Source organism: Mirounga angustirostris, unplaced genomic scaffold, assembly GCF_029215605.1.
Source record: "Mirounga angustirostris isolate CCGP_5_RB_7025 unplaced genomic scaffold, mMirAng1.0.hap1 SCAF_12, whole genome shotgun sequence".
Lineage (NCBI taxonomy): Eukaryota > Metazoa > Chordata > Mammalia > Carnivora > Phocidae > Mirounga > Mirounga angustirostris.
In genome coordinates this window covers 101,069,055-101,090,227 of record NW_026991720.1, presented here as the reverse complement: position 1 = coordinate 101,090,227, position 21,173 = coordinate 101,069,055, and the positions used below count along the sequence as shown (strand labels likewise).

General features: G+C 55.1%; 1 protein-coding gene across 15 annotated transcripts in view; it reads right to left on the bottom strand.

The window, feature by feature from the left end:
- The window catches only part of GRB10 (growth factor receptor bound protein 10), a 175,126-nt gene extending 160,539 nt beyond the window's left edge, over positions 1 to 14,587 (bottom strand). For 8 of the 15 annotated variants that reach the window (XR_010406626.1, XM_064575463.1, XM_064575466.1 and 5 more), the window contains exon 1: positions 14,450 to 14,587. The gene's annotated coding sequence lies outside the window, so the exon portion shown is untranslated. Of the gene's footprint in view, positions 1 to 13,566; positions 14,038 to 14,449 lie in introns of those variants that run through there. The other 7 variants (XM_064575469.1, XM_064575475.1, XM_064575468.1 and 4 more) reach the window with 7 other exon arrangements.
- Between the last annotated feature and the right edge of the window lie 6,586 nt (positions 14,588 to 21,173).

Below are 21,173 nucleotides of genomic sequence, written 5' to 3'. Positions count from 1 at the left end.
CTGACAAAGGAACAGCGTCCAAAGCCCCATGGGCTCCATCAATGTCTGTGCTGAGCAACAAGAACAGGCAAGAAGACAAACATTCCAAAGGGTCCACGATCCCAGGAAAGCTTTTGGTGGGGGAGTTTTTCAAAAGGTGGAACGAAGAAGAGCAGGTGTCCAAGGCGCAGCCTGCCACACAGAACAGACTCCCAAGTGAGTAAGACAGAAGCTACTCTCATGTCACCCGCCCTTACGGGGAGCAACAACCCTGCCCTAGCTTCCCCCAGAGGGCAGAGCTCAGGCTAGGGACACCAGCGGGGGCTCTCCCATTGCTTGTGGCCCTAGGGCTTACAAGCTCAATGGGACACCAATCCTGCACTCCTACGATGAAGACAGGCAGGGCTTCCAGACCCTGCAAGATTCCAAAGGCTTCCAACTTTTTTCTTTCATCCGAAACACAAGAGAAACCACCGAATAAAACCCACAGAATCCAAGTAAATGTCAAAGTGGGACTCTGGGCAAATATTTAATAATGGAGTAAAGTGTGGACGCTTCATTTAAGAATGCCACTTACAATCACGGAGGGCCAACGGCTGAAAATTTTCCGGCAGATGCCCTAGATTAAGTAATAGCATGAGTAATAAGAGCTCTCCTCTCACAGCGTCAAGCAGCCTTTTCAGAGATTTTTAGAGAAGAAACCAAATAGAGAATGGGACAAACGTATGAAGACCTCAGCACGTGAAGCGTGCCTCCAACTCACCGAACTGGAACGGGCCTGGTCCCGAGATCCCGGGCGACTCACGCACACGTTGCAGTTTGAGTACGGTTTTCGGACACTGTTAATCCTGAACCTTTATCAATACTGACGCTTGCCAGCTCCCTCCAGGAAAACAAGTGTAAAATCCATTTGGGTCACTCCTTTATCGTTGAGCCACCCCTCTGCTCGCTGTCCCTTCCTCCAGGGACGTCACTATTCTCAGGGGAGTGGGACGGCAGCATGCACCTGCTGGGTGAGTGGCTCCCAGGGTCCTTGTGCAAACCCATCCAGCGCACTCCTACAGCCCTTCTCCCACTTGAGTGCCCCAACAGGTGCTGAGAGCTTCCAGCCCTTGGCGGTGAAGGCAAAGAGCCAGAGCCGAGCGGCCAGCACCATTCCGCAGAGAAGTTAACCGCGATGAGCAGGAAGAGCACAGGCGGGGACCTAGAGGTCCCATCCATGCGCTCAGGACGGCCTTCCCTCCCTGATAGAAGACTAGAGCCGGGAGCATCTGGAGCTCAGCTCCCCACAGACCGGGAAAGTTCTGGACAGTCCTGGACTCCCTGCCCCAGGAGACAGAGGACAAAAGGCAAAGGAGAAGCAAACGGGTTCAGTACACACCTGCTGGCCCCCTAATGGGAGTCACTGCATCCCGTGTCCCCCTAATGCAGCCCCTACCAGCCTGGGGAGGAACAAAGCCCACTCCACGTGGGAGGAGGGACGGGGAATATTTTTACCGAATCCATCAGAATAAGCCTTCGTGGAAAGGGTTCAGGTACTTGGAAGGTTTGGGAGGGGTTAGGACTCTGTGAGTCACTTCCAACCCCCATGAATTCTATGAAATAGGAGTAAATACGGTGCATCATGTTGATTTGGGATGTGATGTGTGGCCATTGTCAACTGCCAGGCGTGCTTCTGTGGCCCGCGTGGGTGGGGTTGGGGGAGCCTTGGGACTAGGCCAGCATTTTTTGTTAAGTCTGGTAAAACACAGAAACAAGAAGGGCCTCCTGTCACATGCTCTCCCAGACCCCCAGGGTCCACAGGGCTCAGACTGCCCTACCGCCAACCCCCAGGGCTCTGCCCTTGACCTTCTGATTAGGCAATAATTCTGGCAGGTGGGAGCTGCCAAGTTTCTGACCCAACTGGTGGTCCCAAGCCCGGACCACTGCTCCTGAGCTGGGGTGACTTCTGAACCAAGCATCCCTGCTCGAGCTGTGGACCCATACGAATCACCTGGCTGCTTTACAAGATGTGGGATTCCAGATCCCAGCTCTGCAAGTAGGTCTCATGGATCGGGGCAAGGCCTGGGGGAGGTTCAGAGGTCACCGCTTGAAAAACCCTGCTCTCATGGGACACCTGGGTGGCTCAGTTGGTTAAGCGACTGCCTTCGGCTCAGATCATGATCCTGGAGTCCCTGGATCGAGTCCCGCATCGGGCTCCCTGCTCAGCGAGGAGCCTGCTTCTCTCTCTAACCCTCCCCCGTCTCATGTACTCTCTCTCTCTCATTCTCGCTCTCTCAAATAAATAAATAAATCTTTAAAAAAAAAAAAAGAAAAAGAAAAACCCTGCTCTCTCCTAGCCATCCCTCCACCCAGGCATTATCAGGGTATCACCTCCCGTCTGAAAGGAAGGTACACCCGTTCTGGTCCACGCGGACTTTCCTAAGGCATTTTTACTGCATCATGAGTCCACACCTAAAGAGGCTGCCCGGCTTTGGTGGGACCACCAAGGTTGAGCATCAGTGAATTAGACTGTAGCAGAAATCCAAAAGAAGTTCTCTGAAAAGCTCAGAAACCCAGGTCTGGGTGGCGCTTCCGTGATGGCTCAAGGAGTGACTGGCAGCCTTAGAAAATGCAACGACCTAACTCACACTTTCATTCCACCATTCTGGAATCCCGCTAACTTCCCGTCAAAGCAATAGTGAAATCACCACGAATGCTGTGGACTGCGTCCCGCGCCAGTTAGCACATGCCCCCCTCTCCGTCCTACAAGGCAGTGAGTCCCATCCCTGTTTCAGGGGCACGGGGCACAGCAGCGAGCCCCCCGAGTCCGCTGTGCACTAACACCGCCCACAACCGTGCTTCCCCGTGTGGCTGCCTGGCACCCCAAATCCGGACTAAGTCTTCTTCTGTGGGTCTTTACCAGCTTTACGCTCTCGAGTGCCAGAGGAGAGGAAAACCAACAAGTCCTCCCACGCCCACCCCCTGTCCCCACCCAACACATAGAGCTCGTGGGTCCCAGGCTAAAGGGTGGGCATGTGACACCTTCTCCCCCTACACACAGGGACAACCCAGCAAATGGCACAGAAGCAGAGACATGCATTAGACGAAAGGCAGGGCCTGGTCTCACGGTGACTTGTAACCAGACTCCGAGGCTCAGCACTTCGGGCCCACCACCCGTCAAATCCCGGCTGTCACTCGCCACCTTTCACACTTAAGAGAACTGTGAGGGAAGGCACCTTTCACACTTACAGAGAACCGTGAGGGAAGGCGACCGCTTCTTCCTCGCTCAGGGGGGGAATGAGACGTCCAGTCCCACAGACGGCAGCCTCTACAGACAATAGCTGCTATGTGTGGGCACCTCCAACAAAACCTCTGTCAACAGCCTGGCAGGGACTCCTGCCATCAACCGACAAATGGCAGATGATCAAAGGGGCAATCACCGCGTGAAACAGGTGATCTGATTGTTCTAAGAGCGAGGGCAAGGAAGTCCCACCTGTGTTTGGAGCGATCGGCTAAGCTAATTCAAGCGTGTGAAATCTCCCCAACATCTCACACCTTACCCTACTCGTCAGATAGGTTCGCTCCAGGGAGGAGGCGGATTTGGAAAGCAAGGGGCAATGTGACAAGCTGTGTATATCCCGGGCTTTTCTACCCCGCTATATATTGTCGCTGAGGTATAAAAGAAGTCCAGACAAGCCTCGGTATCTGTCCTAAGCAGAGAAAAAGGTCCAGTTTCCCTCTGGAAACCCTTATCTGTTCATTTCTCCAGCTGGCTCCCACACCCACTGCCCACCACTTGGCTAAGAGATAGTGGACGGGTTTATCTAGGTACAGTTATTACTTGTTACATATTAAACAATTAAGTTAGAAACGGTTACATAACACCGAGTCCGACAGCTTACAGCTAACACCCAGAGGCTACAGGATCCTGGACTCGGGGGACCAGCAGGACATGGGGCTGGGGGCAGCGCTTCTGAGAACACGCAGCCCCTCTGAGCCCCTGGGCCACCAAAACGCACAGCGAGACCAACAAGCGGCTGACCACTGGCTCCTTTACCGATCACCCAGGACTGGCCCTTCCCGGACAGCATGTACATGAGGACCACGGGGCCACACTGCAGGGCTGGTCCCCAGTGCATCCACATCCATAGTGCGGCACTGGCTACGCCAGACCCACCACACGGGGTCGCTGCGCGCAGAGTGGGAGATGAGGTTCGGGCGCAGGCCGCACAGCGCGCAGCATGGCACACCGGGTTGGGGGAGCTGGGGTGCAGGCCGCACAGAGCGCAGAGTGGGAAACCGGGGCTGGGGCGCAGGCCGCACAACCCGCAGCGTGGGAGACCCGGCTGGGGCACAGGACGCACAGCGCGCAGCGTGGGAAAATGGGCTGGGACGCAGGCCGCACAGCGCGCAGCGTGGGAAACCGGGGCTGGGAAGCAGGACGCACAGCGCGCAGCGTGGGAAACCGGGGCTGGGAAGCAGGACGCACAGCGCGCAGCGTGGGAGACCCGGCTGGGGCGCAGGACGCACAGCGCGCAGCGTGGAAGACCGGGCTAGGGCGCAGACCGCACAGTGCACAGCTCTGGAGACAAGGCTCAGGGCAGAACGCACAGAGTGGGAGACCAGCTGGGGCACAGGCCACAGAGCTACGTCCCCACCGGGGAACTTCTGTGCAGAACACCAGGTCCTGGTGTCCTTAGCACCCACAGACACAGCCTGACGTGTTCGATCATGGAGAAGTAAGGAAGCCATCCTGGCAAGGGTGGGATACTGCCCTGCCTCCGAAATACATACAATGAGACCCACCCCTACCACTTCACATGTGCCCAGAGGACCCTATAGCACAGGTCTGGCCCCACACTGCTCTGCTTCAAGGGGATGGCATTCTGAAGAAGGGGGAGAAGCATAGCCTGGTCCAGGTACCTGGGACCCCCAAGCCCATGTGACCGGGTCAGGCCCGAAGGCTTCAGTGAGAACCTCCACTGCCCAAGCCCTGGTTCTCACGGCAATCCAAAAGAAACCCTCTGCTCCTTCCGCGGCCCCACGGCCTCCCACTGCGGCCACCTCCACTCTGATGGGCAAGGGCATACACTGCTCACGGAAACACAACATCCCCGTCATCCACCGGTGAGACCACGCGTGAGACTGGGCTGGAGGAATGCCAGGCCCACCACGAGTCAGACACGGGACAGCACATCCGCTCTTTCCACCTGCGGGGGCGGGGGGGGGCGGTGAGCACCAGGGGCGGCCAGGTCTGGTTTGCCAGGGTCACTCCCACCCCTCTCCAGAATGTCAGTGCAAGAACAGCAGGAAGGGGGACGCTACCTCTTGAAGCCGAAGGCACAAAGCGAACAGAGGGTACCCACGGAGCGCGGGCTGCGCGCTAGGCCCGGGACGCGGATGCGCGCGTGCGCACGCGCACACGGCCCTCACCGGCCTGGCGATAGGTAACTCACACGAGGCCACAGGGCCAGTGAGCACGCCACCCTCCGGTCTATCGGGGACATGGCAGCAGGAGCTGGGAGCTGCGGAGGGCAGTAAGGACCACCTGGAAGCGACTCTGACACTGAGCCACTCCACCACACCCACACTAGGAAAGGGAGCAGGGAGCTGGGGAGCCCACCGGGACGCTGTGTTCAGACAAAGGAAGAAGCACCAAGTGCAGCTCCCAGGAAGGAGCGGCCGGCCTCGGATCCTCTGACTCCCAGAGGGCTCGGGGAAGACAGCGCATATTCACCGGGCAGGGAGGGATCCAAGGCGACCAGGACCATGCGCTCTCAGGATTTTCTTAAAGTCGACCGCATGAAAGCCGACCAAGAGTGGAGCGTTCGACCCAAAACGATGGGCAGCGAGCCTTTCTCACGGTTCCGGCAGATCGTGAATGGCCTGGGCTGCCGCTGGGAGGCGACGCACACGCCACCCAAGTGTTCAAGCCCACAGTGGGCACCCCCACGGTGGAGATGCTGCAGGGTAAACTGAGGCACAGAGTCCAGCCCTGAAATTCCAGAAGAAATCAAAGTGCAGACACATGAACTTGCCCCAGGCACAGAGCAAGTCACCGGCAGGGGTGAACCCCGCTTTCTTCCCAGACTCGAGGCTGCCCTGCTGCTCTGTGGTGACTCCCCACCCCACCTCTGCAGTCAAGGGCGGTAAGGAGGCGCAGGGGTCCCGTCCACCCCCTGCCCTCTGCTCGCAACCCCACCGTGAACTCCTCCGCCTGATCTCACAGGCCCTGCAGCCTCCTGGGGAAGAGGAGTGATTCACAGGACAGAAGGGCCCTCCTCTGCCACACCCCCCATAAAAAATACCAGTGCTCCCAGCTAAAGGCGCGTGCGGGAGAGCAAGAGGTAAAACCGCCCGGCAGCAGATCCAGAAAAGCCGGGCCAAATGACCCACTGAACACACACTCAGCTGCGCTGGGACCACAGGAAGGGCATCTTTTAAAAGGCAGTGGAGCAGGGGAAGCTGAATCCAAGATGCAGAAGAGCCAGGCGCCCGGCCAAAAAGCAGACACACAGCCAGGCGCGCAGCCAGGCCCGCAAGTGTCAGGAAGGAAAACCCCCATTTACCTCTGGTGGCCCAGGAAGGGCAGGGTCCAAACAAGAGCACTGACTCCAGTCTAAGGACCAGCTGGAGCCATGTCCTCCCCCAAAGCCATCAGCCAGGCAAATGTCCTGCTCTCACCACCAGAACACCGGGGCTGCGTTCCAGAAGCAGCAGGCGGGTCTCTGGGCCTCTGGGACCACGCTGGGCACAGGTGGGCGAGGGGCAGGTGACACAGGACTGCCAGTGTCCCCAGAGCCTGCAGCAGCCCGCCTCGTCAGCAATAAAGAGGCTTCTGCACACAGTCTAGCCAGCCGAGGAAGAAGGTCCCGAGCCATGGGCACCAGGGGCTCCCCACACAATGGGGCAGCCGGGCAGCGGTCCCCTGAGGCCCACCGTCAGCTCCCCAGGGATGCCTCTGAAAGCAGGCTGGCAGAGAAGGGCCCAGACCTCTGAGCAAAGCCTTGAACCTGAAAGACGGGGGTGCCAAGCAGAGTGGGTCGGACCCACCCTGTCAGCCTTACCTGTCTCAGCCTGTCTGGCCACTGCTGGGGCGACCACCAGGGCACAGGCCCGACACGCCCCGTGGACGAGGAAGGCCTGCCCACGTGGCCTGCACCAGCACCCAGAGGCCCGCACCCACGGCCCGGCAGGCAGAGGTGGGCACGGAACAGAAGATGAAACCCTCTCCAGCCCGCCCCAGCCCCAGGACTATGGGGGGACAGTAAAATCTGAAGCTTCCCGTCACACACCGCCCTCGTTCCTGCCTCCCTCCCATCTTCACCCCTGCTTCCCCAGGCTTGGATATCCAAACAAAACACACCTGTAAGCTCTCGCCTGTCACAGGCTCTGCTTTCTGCCTAAGTCAGGCACAAATATGTAGAAAAGTTTTAAAACAATAATGTAAAAATTTGAGAAAGAAACTATATAGGAAAAAGAAAAAAAAACAAACGAATATACCCCCCTAAAAATTTAACAAATACCGTATCTATGAAACAAGAATGTTATGCGATTAAAATAAAAATAATCAGTTTTGGTGATGACGGAGTGTCACTGTAGCTTCACTGACAAATGCCCCGCTCTGCTGGGGACACTGGGGGTGGGAGAGGCCGTCTGTGGTGGGGAGGGGCACACAGGAAATCTCTGTTTTCTGCTCAATTTTGCAGTGAATCTACAAACTGCTCTGAAAAACAAAGTCTACTGGAAGAAAAGAATCAGAGAAGAGGTCCTTGGGGATTAAAAATTAAAACAGAAATTTAAAATCCGATAGAAAGGATTAAAAGTCAGCCTGACATACCGCACAACCTCGAACAGCAGAACACACAGAAAACAGGAGATAGAAGTAATTGGAGAACCAGTCCCAGAGCCTAACAAACAAAAGCCACTCTAGAAAGAGAGAAGGGGAGAGGCAGAAGAAAGGAAATTAAAGAATTAATTCAAAAACATGTCCCATGCCCAAAGGAACTGGCTTTCCAGCTTGAAGGGACCCTCGCTGTACCCCACACAATAGATGGAGACCCCCCTACAAGGCACTTCTTCAAAGGATTTCCAAACAAAGATACAAAGAGAAAATCCCAGAAGCTTCTAGACATGAAAAAAAGAAAAAACGGGGAAAAAAGAAAAAAGAAAAAAAACCACTGAGAAGATTTCATACCAAGAATCAAGAATCAGATTAGGTTCCTTCTCAACCCCATTCTGCCTAAAGACAGCGGCATCCTTCAAATTTTTGAGGGAAAATGATTTCCAGTTTAGGAGTCTACACCTGGACACCCGTATCTTTGAGAGGAGAATAAGGATGTTTTCAGACACACAAGGTCTCAAGAACTGGCAGGACCCTGATTTTTGGAAGCTAGCATGGAATGTTCTCCATCCTACTGTGGGAAGAAACGAGGAAAGAGTCATGGGATCCTAGAGAAAGGCAAAGGGCACCCCCAGGTTGATGGGGAAGGAAGATGCCAGGTAGGGCAGGGAGTGCTAAGTCCATGAACTACCAAGCAAGTGCAAAAGCATTCCCAGAAAAAGCACAGTGTCGGGAGAGATAGGGAAGTGAGCACGGGGAGCTTCACGGCTCAGCCCCCAGAGCATCAGCAGTGCGTGATGGTCCAGCCCACCTCGCCAGAAGAGTCAGCGGGGAGACAGGATGTACAAGGGCAGGGCAGGGACGGGACAGATGGGGGACGGGACCCCTCACCTTCCAAGCAGGGAAGTCAAAGAATCCTATGAGAAATGGGAGACATCTGCTTAGAAATATGGATAAATATGTACAGAAAAAAACTAAGCCTGGTTACTTCTGGGGAGCTGTTTATACACATAGATCATTCTAATTACAAAATCCAACTAAATTTAACAACGGTCTGTCCTGGGTGCTGAGGGATTAGGAAGCCGGGGGACACTGCAAATGGAGGGAACTTGCATGGGGGGCAGGCCAGGAGAGCAGGGGATGGGGCCCTACCTGGGGAGGCTGCCTGCGCCCACCACAGCCCTGCAGGCTGCAGGGTGGGGAGAAGGGCCAGGCTTGCGGTGTGGACACAGTCCAAGTGGGGGGCACGGAGCCCCGTCCTGCCATATCCTTCCTCCAAAGCTCCCACATGCTACTGAGGAGATGTAGGCTGCAGTCTCATCTTCATATTTCTCTAGAAACATCCTAGCCGGGTTTCCACGAGGTCCACAGAATTTTGGAGAAGAGAGGACAGCATCCTAGGAAAAGCAGCCTGAAGGCTCTTGGGGAACACACCACAGCCTGCAGCTGGGCCACAGGGGACGCTGAGCCGGCCCTCCATATCACTCAGCTCAACCTCCCACCTGGTGGCAAGATTTCCAAGCCGGACCCCAGATATGGAGCAAGGTGTCGTCCTTCAACCAAAGGAGCCCTCCTGTCCGCGTGAGGCTAGCATACAAACTTCGGAACTTAAAAGTTCCTCAGTTCGTAGCAGCTTTCCGATCACTATGAGCTTCTGACGCAGGCATTCCTAAAATGACCACTATTAGATACGTGACCTGAGAAAAGTCTGCACATCAAGGGGCGGTCTCGACTCGAAAATGGTGGGGAGAAGACACTCCCAGGGCTGACAGGCAAGAGAATAAAGAAGCAAACCAAAGGCCCAGCTCATCAGAGACGTGAGCGCCCGCAGGGTCTCTGCAACCCGAGAAGCATCTCAGGAGGGATCCAGGTGACTTGTGGTCGGTCAGTAGCCCGGGAGGTCCTCACTGGTGGCCCCCACGTGACAGGACGAGAGAAAAGGTACCCACGGTTCTGTATTTTCAGAGGCCCCCCAGTGTGGTGCACCTGATAGCTCTAGACGGGGCCAGACAGAGCACGGTCACCTTGCAGTTCTATTTGTGGTGACAATGACACGGAAGGGTCCCAGCTGCCAGGTCTGCTCCAAAGGGCAATAATGATGCAACGCTGAGGGCCAGCACACATCAAGCTCTTTCCAAGCCAAGTGCTTCTGGAGCCCACGTTACTAGGCAAGACTGCAGCGGCTGGTGCCCGGGCCCATTGACCCGGCTCGGAAACCCAGCCAGGACTCAGGGAGAGGCAGGGCCGCCCACCGGCACAGCCCTCGGGCAGCGCGCAGAGCCGTTTCCCAGGGGCACGGTCAGCCCGGCAGGACCAAGGGCCCACGCTCATTTCTGCCCCAGCCGGGCTAAGTGTCCCTGTAGACTCCAGACACCAACCAACCTCGGAGTCCTGAGAATAGATGCCACCTGGCCCCGCATGCCTGAGGCCAGGGGTCTCCCTGCATTCACCCTGCAGCCCAGCTGAGCCTGCACACCTCCCCGGTCTGCGCCTCTCTCCTTCTGGTCCCGGGGAACCAGCTGCAGATGCCTGCTATTCACTATCACCCGGGGCAATCGCTTTGCCCCCAGGTAAGATCTACGTTCCACCACCCACCTTTACTCTTGGAACCCCACCAGTGAGGAGCTCCCGCCGCTGTGTTACAGGCCAGAAAAGGATCCTTACAGGGACTGGTGCTCAAAGCAGCTTATGGGCCGTTGTTCCACAAGGTTTGGTGCAGCGAACACGCGCCAAGCACCAGCAGGCAAAGGGATGAGAAGCGGAGGCCTCTTTCGAGCAGACCTTGTGGGTTAATAGAAAGCAGGATCATCAAGCACACAAGCTACTCAAAGGCAAGGCTGAGTATGCACAGAAGCGGCGTGTCCCGGCTCTCGCTGAGCGTCACCCACCACGCGGAGGGTCACACAACTCCAACAGCCCTTGCCGGTAAACACACCTTTGGCTCTCGTTTTACCGATGAGCTTAGTTAACCTGCTCAGGCTCACAGCAGGCTCGCAGCACCAGGAAGTAGGAGATCCCGGGGTCAAACTGGGGCAGCAGTCCTCGTGCGAACGTCAGCACGGGCCACTCCCCTGCGCAGAGCAGAAAGGGAGCGGGATTCCTCCCCAGCACCCGTTCCCAAAGGAGGTGCCAAAACACACCGTCCACTCTGGCGGCTCCGGCCCAAACCAGTCCTCAAATCGAGCATCGCAACAATCAAGGAAGGTCTCTGTCAAGTCCATATATGAATGCAACGGCTGAAAAATAGTAATAATATTCTAGTTTCGCCAGTGGCATCCAGTGGTGATGAACCCGGCAGGCATCCTGTTTCCACCCGGACATAGGGCCAGCGAGGCTCCCCTTAGTCTCAAGGCCATCTCCGCCACGGCACGGGCAAAAAGGGAGATCCCCTCGGAGTGGGTGAACCCCAAAAGCAGAAAGTCCGAACCGCTCCGGGTTCTGCCTCTGCAACACCCTTCTGTCACGCCGGGACAGGGCTCTCTGGGTTGCCATCTCACAGGACAGTCACACCAGCTCCCTTCCCATCATTAAGGAAGAGCGGTCAGCCCTTCCAGGAGCTGCCGGTTTTATGCTCCCCTGCTTTCATGTCCTTCCAATTAATAGGGCCCGTGACCCCCAGGAGCAGGGACAAAAGCCCGTTCCACGGAGAGGAGTTCAGAGCTCCTCCAAGCCAGGGAGGGCAGTGGAGGGATAGGTGTCTCCACCAGAGGGAGAAGGCGGGGAGCAGACAGCTCCCCAGAAGCCTGCAGCTAAAATACGAGCACAGATCAGACGCTCAAGGATGAGATGCGTTGCACACCCATTAGCACGCAGACCTCAGACGTAGGTTACCAGATCCCCAAAGCGCCCTGTCTGCCAAGCCTCACCCACCAAGTCGCTCCACTGTCTTAATTCCTTCCATAATTTCCCATAATTCGATAGTTGAGCAAAAAATAAAGACAGGTTAAAGAAAAAAAAAAAAATCTTCACTAGCAGAAAAAGTTTTATTTAAATTTTGAACACGACTGGTTACTTAAGTGCAAAGACAAGGCAAGTATTTTTTCCCCCACGAACCCACGCAATTCCACACTGGCTTAACAGACTGAGAAACAGACAGGGGGATTTTGCACACTCGGCAAATGCACCAGCTTCCTACCCGCCCCCCCCCCCCCCCCCCCCCCGCATGGAACAGACCCCTCTGCTCTGAGTTCTGACCCTGGCTCAAAAACATCCTACCACTGTGTGGGTTTTTCTTCCCCTGCAGAGACGGATAGAATTCCAAGAAAATAGGTTCCTTAAATTAGGCCACCTTCAAAGCATTTGCTTTTATCAGATATACCAAGCCAGAATTTCTTCTACAGCTCTGAGGCAAAGCCCAAGGCACAAAAGCTGCCTCTGTTCGAGCAGGAGTTTGATTTCTGTACCTTGTCAAGTCTCAGACCAGCCACCCCGTCAAAATCCAAGTTCTGTGCTCACAGATTCTGACTTCGGCTCTCTCCAGTGGGGCAGTCACTGGGGGTGCCCTGGGTTCCGATCCTGACGGCCACCACCAATAAACCCCTAGACAAGGAGCTGGCATGAACCCGCCCCGCTCTGGGTTCCCGGCTAACAAAGGTAAGGCATTCTGCCCAGCCCAACACTGGCCCAAAAGTGGTACAGACCACAGGCGAAAGGGCAACTGATGACTTCTAGGGATGCACAGCTTTTATTAAAACGCTGTTGAAATTCCCGTAAACAGAACTTGCCCTATCGAACTCTTGACATCAAAGTTTCCTCCCAAAATAAATGTACAGAAGTGGAAGGTCTGGCAACAGGACAGAAATCTGGAAGGTGGGGAGCCCCCTGAGTGGTAACAGAGCCTCCTACTTCTCCAGATGTGTGGCTGGAAGGAGGAACCTCCTCTGGACCACTTCTCTCTTTCAGAGGCAGATGGACTCATGCAGAAGCATAAAACACACAGGACTAAAAAATAATAATAATAATAATCCAAAGCTTAGGTCCCGGTGACAGCTCCATCATTTGCCGGCCATGTGACCCCAGCATGCCAATTAACCTCCTGAGCCTGTTTCCATACCTGTAAAACGGGGTCAGCAGCCTCAGTTTCCATACCTGCAAAACGGGGATCAGCAGCGAGGACGAAAGCAAGGAGGCTTCTAACAAGTCTCTTACACTGTGAAACGTTACAGGCCTATCAGGCGCTAGGCTTCTCAGTTACAAGAGGCCACGCACAGGGTGTGTAACTCTGTCTGTCCTCACATTCCCTCCCTGTAATCTGGGGATTGGCCTGTGTGGCCCTTCTCTTTCAAGTGTTCCCAATAAAACTCAAGTATCATGTGCAGTAATCCTAGAGTTCAGATTTTTCACAGGAAAAAAACAAAACAACAGTCATTTAGAATCATTCCTGGAAACACATTTGCTTTCAGGTTCTCCTTAATAACATACCCCGCGCCCACCCCAGACACCTCACCTTTGCCGTAAGTCACATCTTCCTCTACAGAAACCTGGCTTCTTCCTATTTCTCCTCTTGGAAAGAGAGAGGGGGACGCTGGGTCACTCTGGCGAAAAATCACCAGCTCTGTGCCATAAACCCCCGATCAACGCCTGTTGCTGCGCTACCAACATGTGTTCTTAGTAAAACTGAGCGAAACGTTAAATAGAGCACCATTTCTGAACCTCGGGGGCTGCAAACGGCTGAATCAGCATTTTCGGAAACAAAGTGTTCTGGGCCTGCCCTTGTAAACAGGGGCACAGAGAAAGTTGTGCAATAATGCATATTTACTCACGAGCGCTACTTGTTTGGGCTTTTTCTCTGCACCTCTCTTGAATGAAAGTGGCTACGACCTTTGCAGGGAAAGCCTTCTTTCCAATGCGTCGCGGAGATCCGGGACCGGGTCAGAGTCACCTGTGGCTACCCACCGTTTGGGTCAGAGCAGATGACACAAAGTCGGCGTTTCTTCCAATCCCAAGAAAAGGCGAACACAATCAAAAGTCGAGGACACCCCTAATTTCCATAACGCACATGCTCGAGGGCAGCGGCAAGGCAGGCGTTTGGAGAGGCGACCAGGGACGGCGGAGAGTTGCATCAGAAATTTCCTTCTGCGAACGGTCTGGCTCTTATCACATTTCCACGGCTGGCGGGCGGCTGACCCGCGAGCCCACAACTTGGTGTTAGGCCCCGGCGGCGGGTAACGGGGCCACGAGGGGAACCCCCCCCCCCCCAAAAAAGACTCCGCGGCCCGGCCGCGCTCCGGCTGGGGCAGAGCCCGGCCGCGCCGCCCCGGCCGCCGGGCGCACCCGGGCTGCAGGGGCGCCCGCAGCCCACCCTCGGGCGGCCCGGCAGCGCGGCCTCGGCCCTGAGGGCCCGGCGCACGCAGCCCCCCGGCCCAGCCCCTGCCCGCGGGCGGCCGGCGTCGGACCCCAGGGCTCGGGAGGGCGCCGCCGGCCCCGAGCGCCGCGCGCACAGCCCTCTCCCCCCGCCGCAGCCCCCGGCCCGGAGGCGACGCCCTTCCGCCCGCCGCGCCCCCGCGGCGCCCGGCGCCCCCGGCCGGCCGGCCCGCGCGCAGACAATGACGGCGCGGGGACCGCCCGCCCGCCCGCCCGCCCGCCGGGCCCGGCCGCGCCGACCACAAAGTAACTTGCCGCCGCGCTCCCCGCCCCGCTCCGTACCTGCCGCGGCGCCGCTCCCGGCCGCCTCCGCGTGGCCGCCCGCGACCCTCGGCGCGGCCGGGGCGGGCGCGGGCGGCGCGCAGGGCGGTCCCGGCCCCCGCGCGCCGCCGCCCGGGGCTGCGCGCAAACTTCGGGCTCCGCGCGGGGCTCCGCGGCCTCCAGCCGAGCCCGCCGCCCGCGCCCTTGCCTGCCTCCTCCCGGCCTCCCCACCCCCTCGCTGGGCTTTAAACTCGCGCGGCCCCGCCCGCCGCCGCCCGCCTCCGCCCGCCTCCGCCGCCGCCGCCGCCGCCGCCGCCTCCTCCCCCGGCCGCTTTTCCTGCTCCTCCTCCCGCCGCCGCCGCCGCCGCCGCCGCCGCCGCCGCCACAGCCCGGACCGCTCGGCGGCCGCCAGCGCGGGCGGGGCCGCGGCCTGGGCGCAGGGCAGGGCGCGGGGGGGCGCCGGGGCCGAACCCGCGGGGCGGGGCCGCTGCGCTACGGCGCCGGGACCCCGCGTCCTGCCCCACCCCCACCCCCGGTACCCCCGAGCGCGGGGTCCCGGCCGCCCAAGCTGGGGCGCCAGCGAAGGACACGTCGGACCCGTCCCCAAAGGCAATTTGGGAGCGAATTCTTTGAAACTCTAAGCATTAACCGTGCAGTCCAAGTCCTCGACCCCGGGCGCAGAAGAAGGACCCGACGGACTCGGTGGCAGGCTGGCGGTCCCAGTCCGGGAAAGGAGAACCGGGGTTTGCAGTGTCCGCCCACAGCCAGCCAGGTCTGGGGCCTGGCTTCTCTGAGCCTCAGTTTACCCATCGGCGGGAGAGCACCCAAGTGCGGGTGGAGTGGGGACGCCCTACATATTTTCTTAATGCCTCCAAGCCTCGGTGTCCTTATCTTTGAAAGGGGCTGATGCGCCTGCCCTAGGGTCACGTCCTGGGTGTTCAGTGAGGTCATGGCTGTTACACAGAGTGACTGGCACGAGGGAACCCCTGAGTTAATGGAAAGCATTATCATCGATACGGTTATTAACATCTCTCCCCAATTGAAATTACAGTACAAAGAGGATAGTAACAATAATTACATCTTTTTCTGGGTCCTGATGTTGTGGAAACAGCTACAGTATAATTTACCTTTACTGAGCACACATTTTTGTGCCAAACATTCACTAATCGTCTTATTGAGCCCCCACTCTGGACCTCTTGGAGATGCCCACTGTATAGAGTAGGAAGCCGAATCAATAAATTGTTGAATAAATTGTTGAAGGTCAAGTAGGTGGTCAGTGCAGAATAAGCATTATGCCAAAACCCTTTATGGCACTTTTTATAGCTCCTGCTTTTCCCACCTTGGAACGGAGTGTATCAATGAAAGGTCATCCATTCCCCTTACTGAAATAGGCCTCCTGAAAGCGTCTACGGTTTGCTCCAAGCTCAGAAAACCATAAGATGAACATCTAGAGAAAATGATACGAGGGAGCTAAACACAAGGACTCCTGTTGTAGACAAAGGGTGGAGAGAAAATTAAAGAGAAAACGCAATTTGGGGCCATCTTCTCAAAAGTCTTTAAGCTTTGAATCTTACAGCTTTGCCAAAAGCCCCGCTCAGCAAGGAATGCCTGCACCACTCAGAAAGCCTGATAGTCAGGGGGCTTTTATAGATGTTCAAAAAGCACCTGTATATACAGGCGTATTTTTCTTATGCATCATTTGTAGGCAAGCTCCGTAGACCGTAGTCCTTTACTCCTATGTAGTTTGATACATCCTTCCTAAAGTAGGGATATTATCTTACCCAACCCTAGCATAGGTACCAAATTCATAAATTTACACTGTAAAATCCTTGTGTGTAATCTAGGTCCATATCCCAATTTTGCCGGTGGATCTGAGAATGTCCTTTATAGTGTCTCGTTCCCAGACACACTTCAGTCTGGGGTCAGGTATCGAATTTAGCTGCCTCAACATGGATGGGCTTTCAAACATTACTATTCACTGAGAAGGGATCAAAATAAATGTCCTCAAGTGTTTTCATGCTGACACCGATCCCTAGAATTCCTGGGACAGGCCCTCATTCCCCACATTTCCCAGCTCTGCGTAGACATCCACGCATGCCTCTCCCTTCTGGGCAGGGCCCATTCAGTATCAGTTTATGATACAAGTTCATGAACTCGTCACTCTTGTTGCAGCTCTAGATGCTACAGCTGTCCCCCGAGCCGAGCCAATTCTGTGGGCAGATTGCACCTTAGTGCCTTCTCCTGCTGCAAATTCCAAATGCTCCCTGGCCACATGCTCCATTTCAGAAGGATGGAACCCCCAGTGGGATACAGCCATGCAGTGGATAAATTACCCTAGAGAACCCAGCCTACCCGGGGCCAGGCTGTGTGGCTTTGTGTTCAAGAGCTTCGCTGAGGGGAAATTCACTGCCGCAGTGAGGTGTCAGGACAAAAAACAGGATTTCGTGACAGTGAGGAATTCAGTTATGCAACCATGTGCTAGAAGCCTCCTTCAGCTGAAAGCAGAGAATCCGCTAGACTCCTATTATAATTAGTAAGGAATTGGTTACTGTCTCCTCCACTGACCATAAGCAGGGGACAAGGCTAACCCCTTGCTGTTAGCTAGTATCATCCCAGCAGGGGGAGTGCCGGGCACTCCTTGAAATAAGTCATCACTGCAAAATAGTATCTCGCGAATGACTGTATCAAAAGAGCAAATGAATGGACGAAAGGAATGATAGGCCCTGGGACCCAGGCACCATCTCCAACGCAGCCAGCAGCCTTGGCAAAGGAAAAGAGAAGAGGTGAGCGGCACCTTGACGGTGAAATGCTCTGGCCAGAAGTGGCCCTCACTTCTCGCATGGGTGAGGCCGGGCAGCGAGGCCCTGCTGTGTGCAGAGGTTGGGGGGAGGGGGGGCTTCGTGCAGGCATGTCCCTGGCAGTCAGAGCTGGAAACCTGTGGTCAACAGCATTATGGACAGGTCTGGGGCGTCTGGGGCCTCGCCTCTCTGAGCCTCAGTTTACCCATCTGCAGGAGAGCACCCAAGTGCAGGTGGAGTGGGGAAGCCCTATATGGGGTGGGGATTGATCTGTAATCATAATACAATCACCATGCCTGCCACAGAACCCTGAGGCACGTGTTTGCACAGCCGACCCCCTAGGCCAGCCCCCACCCTATAGAGTTTGCCCCTCTGGGATCAGTCTGCACTTTTGACAGACTCCCTCAGGACCCGCTTGCACACCAATATTTCAAACACGGTGTTTCTTTGATTCCTCTAAACCCGAGGAATGAATACAGGCTGCCCCCTCCCCCTGCACACAGAGGTGGGGAGCCTAGTGGCATTCAGGGAAGGCTTCCCCGTGGTGGCAATGCCCCAGTGGAGCCCTGGAGGGCCCAAGATGCTAAGTTCTGCAAAGGGGGAACTAAGTGAAGGGTGAGGCATGTGCCTCACCAAAGCCGAGAAAGAATCTACCAGGTAGTCAAACTTGGTTATACGATATGGGGGATAGGGCTGGAGGACATGGGGGTGTCAGGAGACATGACAAGAGACCAGGCTGGAAAAGGTAAGAGGGGATTAATTGTCATGCTCAGGTGTTTCTATTTTATCCCAAAGGTATTGAGAGGGAGGGAGAGCTTTCCCTCCTGGGTCCATCCAGCCCGATTTCCCATTGTTTCCCCAACAACCCTGATTTCCATGGTCCCTAAGTAGCAATTGATTTGGGGAGGGAGGGTGACCCTTGGTCCAAGGATTCCCATTCATGGATTTGCCAGTGGGCAGAGGGATAGGGCCAATCAATGCCAGCACCTGGGAGTGTGAAGTGAGGAACAGTCAGACCAGGTGAGGAACAGCTGCGCTGGGCTCAGTTTGTCACGGGAGGTGCTGATAGCCGCCCCAAAAAGATGCCCTCTCTCTTCCGTCTCTCTGGGCCCCGGGAACTTGCAGCTCTTGTTTTAGATTTCCACGGAAATCCATTTTTTCTTAGGAACTCTCCTTTGCACAAGGTAGCTTGAATCCCAATGACTCTATACCCCAAACTCCCCGAAGGACGTTTCTTAAGATGGGTTTATCAGGATTTATTTTACCTTCAGGAAAAATCACATGGGGTTTTGGGAAGGTAGACAGTTGTGTTACCACGATGTCAGGGAAGATAAAGACCCGTTTCATCACCAAAAAGCTTCCCTCTTGGCCCCTTGCCATCACTCCTCCGCCCCACTCTTGGCAGCCTCTCATCTACCCCCTTGCTCCTAGTTTTGCCTTCTAAAGATTGTCATAGGAATGGAATCAGACAGTATATAGCCTTCTCTATCTGGCCCTTTCCCTTAGCATGACGCATTACAGAATCATCTGTGTTGGTCCATGAATCAATAGCTTGTTCCTTTTTAATGCCGGATACGATCCATAGATACCCTTACCTCAAGATGTTCATCCACTCACTGGCTGATGGAAATTTGGGCAAGCCCCAGTTTATGGCAACTACGAATAAAACTGCTACCCGGGTTCTTCTGGGGATATAAGTTTTCATTACTCTCGGGTAAATAATTAGAAGCGAGATTGCTGGGTCCTATGAGATGCGTTTGACTTTATAAGAAACCACCAGACGGTTTTCAGAGTGATCTGTAGCAATTGTACCTACAACACAAATGTCTGGGTTGTTCTGCATCTTGATCAATACATGGTATTGTTAGTCTTTCCAGTTTTAGCCATTTCAATTGGTTTGTCATGGTATCTTGTTCTGGTTTTAATTTGGGTTTTCCTCATGGCAAATGATGTGGGACACTTCTGCGTGAGCTTACTCGCTACGCATACTTCTTTTCTGAAGTATGTCTTTGGCCCATTTTTTTAAAAAATCACATTGGTGCTTTCTTATTGAATTCTGAGAGTTCTTTATATATCATGGATACCAGTATGTTAGGAGATACAGGTTTTACAAGTACATTCTCCCACCCATTCTCCTTTTTCCACAGTGTCTTTCAAAGTACAGTTTTTAATTTTGTAGGTTAAAAATTATCAAATGATCCTTTTGTGGTTTGTTTTTTGCACCCCATCTCAGAAACTCTTGCCTAACCCAAGGCCTGCAACAGTTTTCTTCTGGAGGTGTTACAGTTTTAAGCTCCTACGTTTAGATCTATAATCCAAGCTGAGTTAGTTTTGTAGGGGTGGTGAGGTGAGGGTCAGAGTTTTTGCTTTGTTTTGCCTGTTCGGCTGGTGATCTAGAGGAGTTGGACAATCACAGTTGTGTCATAGAAAGCTCCATCTGGTTCCAGGGTGGAGCCAGGAGAGCGGCTGGGGGACTTTTGCTGGTGTGGACGATGTGGGTTGTGACAGTAGAGAGAGAAGGTTCTAGGTGAACAGCTGCAGGCTACAGGTGGGCTCGGAGATCCTTGGTAGAGGAGGAGATTGGGGAAGCTGGTATACATGAGTTGGTTCTGACCTACCCATTTTCTATTGTGATATTTAGCAGGGGGAGAGGGCTGTCTATACCGTGATTAAAATTTTGTTAAATTTCTCCCATAAAATCAGTCTTTGCTTCCCTTGAAACATCAGCACGTCTGGCCATGCGTGGGCCCCCATTCTCACGGGGCAGCAGCCCTCTGGGGCCACACAGAGGAGGAGGCCTCGCCGTGGGTGCACGCGGGTTAACACCAGATTGCCTGGCACGTGGACAGGACCCTGTCACCTCCGAGGTCAATGCCCTGCCACGGGAGCGAGTGGGAGCGCCTCAGGGTCAGCCGAGCTGCCATGGAGTCTTGCTTGGGTGTCTTAGGGCTGTGAGGAGACCAAGCAGACCCTGGCCCAGAGGGAGGGAGCACTCAGGCAGAGCTCATGGCCGGAGCAAGAAGACCCCATCATGAAGCGGCAGAAAACGGAGGAAGCCTTTGCAGGTGCCTCCGGGGACTCTTTCCAAGACATGTCCATCTTCACTGAAAGAATGCTATGCTCCTACGGGTGTGTTGAGCAGTTGGGAACAGAACAGGGCTCGCCACCATCAGCCAGGACCCGGGCGCTTTCCACCTGCCCTAGGGCGCTCCCTCTGCTGCCTTCGCCTGATGGTTATCCCCACTGCCACGAAGACCACGGTGCAGATGGAGCTCCAGAACTGGGTCCTCTGATGGCTGCATCCAAAGGCAGACAGGGCACATTTCTCCTCTCTGGCCTCATTCTAGAAGGTTCCAGGAGATTTCTTCTCACATCTCAGTGGCCAAAACATGGTCATGGGCCCAGCCCTAGCAGCACCTGGCACCCTCTCTTGGGGGTCCAGGCTCTACCAGCAGGAGAGGGGCGGCTGGTTAGTGGATGACCTCTGGCCCCAGCACACGGCCCGTATGGCACTGAACAGCTCAGACCCTCCCCTCCTCTAGAAGGACTAGGAATTAGACTCCAACAGGTAGCACACCGTTCTGAATCCCAAGGTATGCAAACCCAGTTATGCCTCTAAAACAAGAGCTCCTTTTCAGCCACTTAAAAAAAAAAAAAAAAAAATCGTCAAGTCAGCCCTTAAACTCAATTAGAAGTTAATTAACCACTAATATCATACCAACTTTACTGAATGAAATATATTTCCAGCCCAATACACTGGATGGTTTTAATAACCAACATTCCAGAGCTAATAGGAGAATCCAAAATAGGAACGAAACTCGTTCATTGGTAAAACGCATTTAGAGCTACTGAAGATTTAGTATGAGCATGACGTCCGCGGTGGGTGAGAAGAGTAGCGAAGGTCTGTTTGCAAGGCGGCATCGCGAAGTTAATGTTTGAACTGTGGC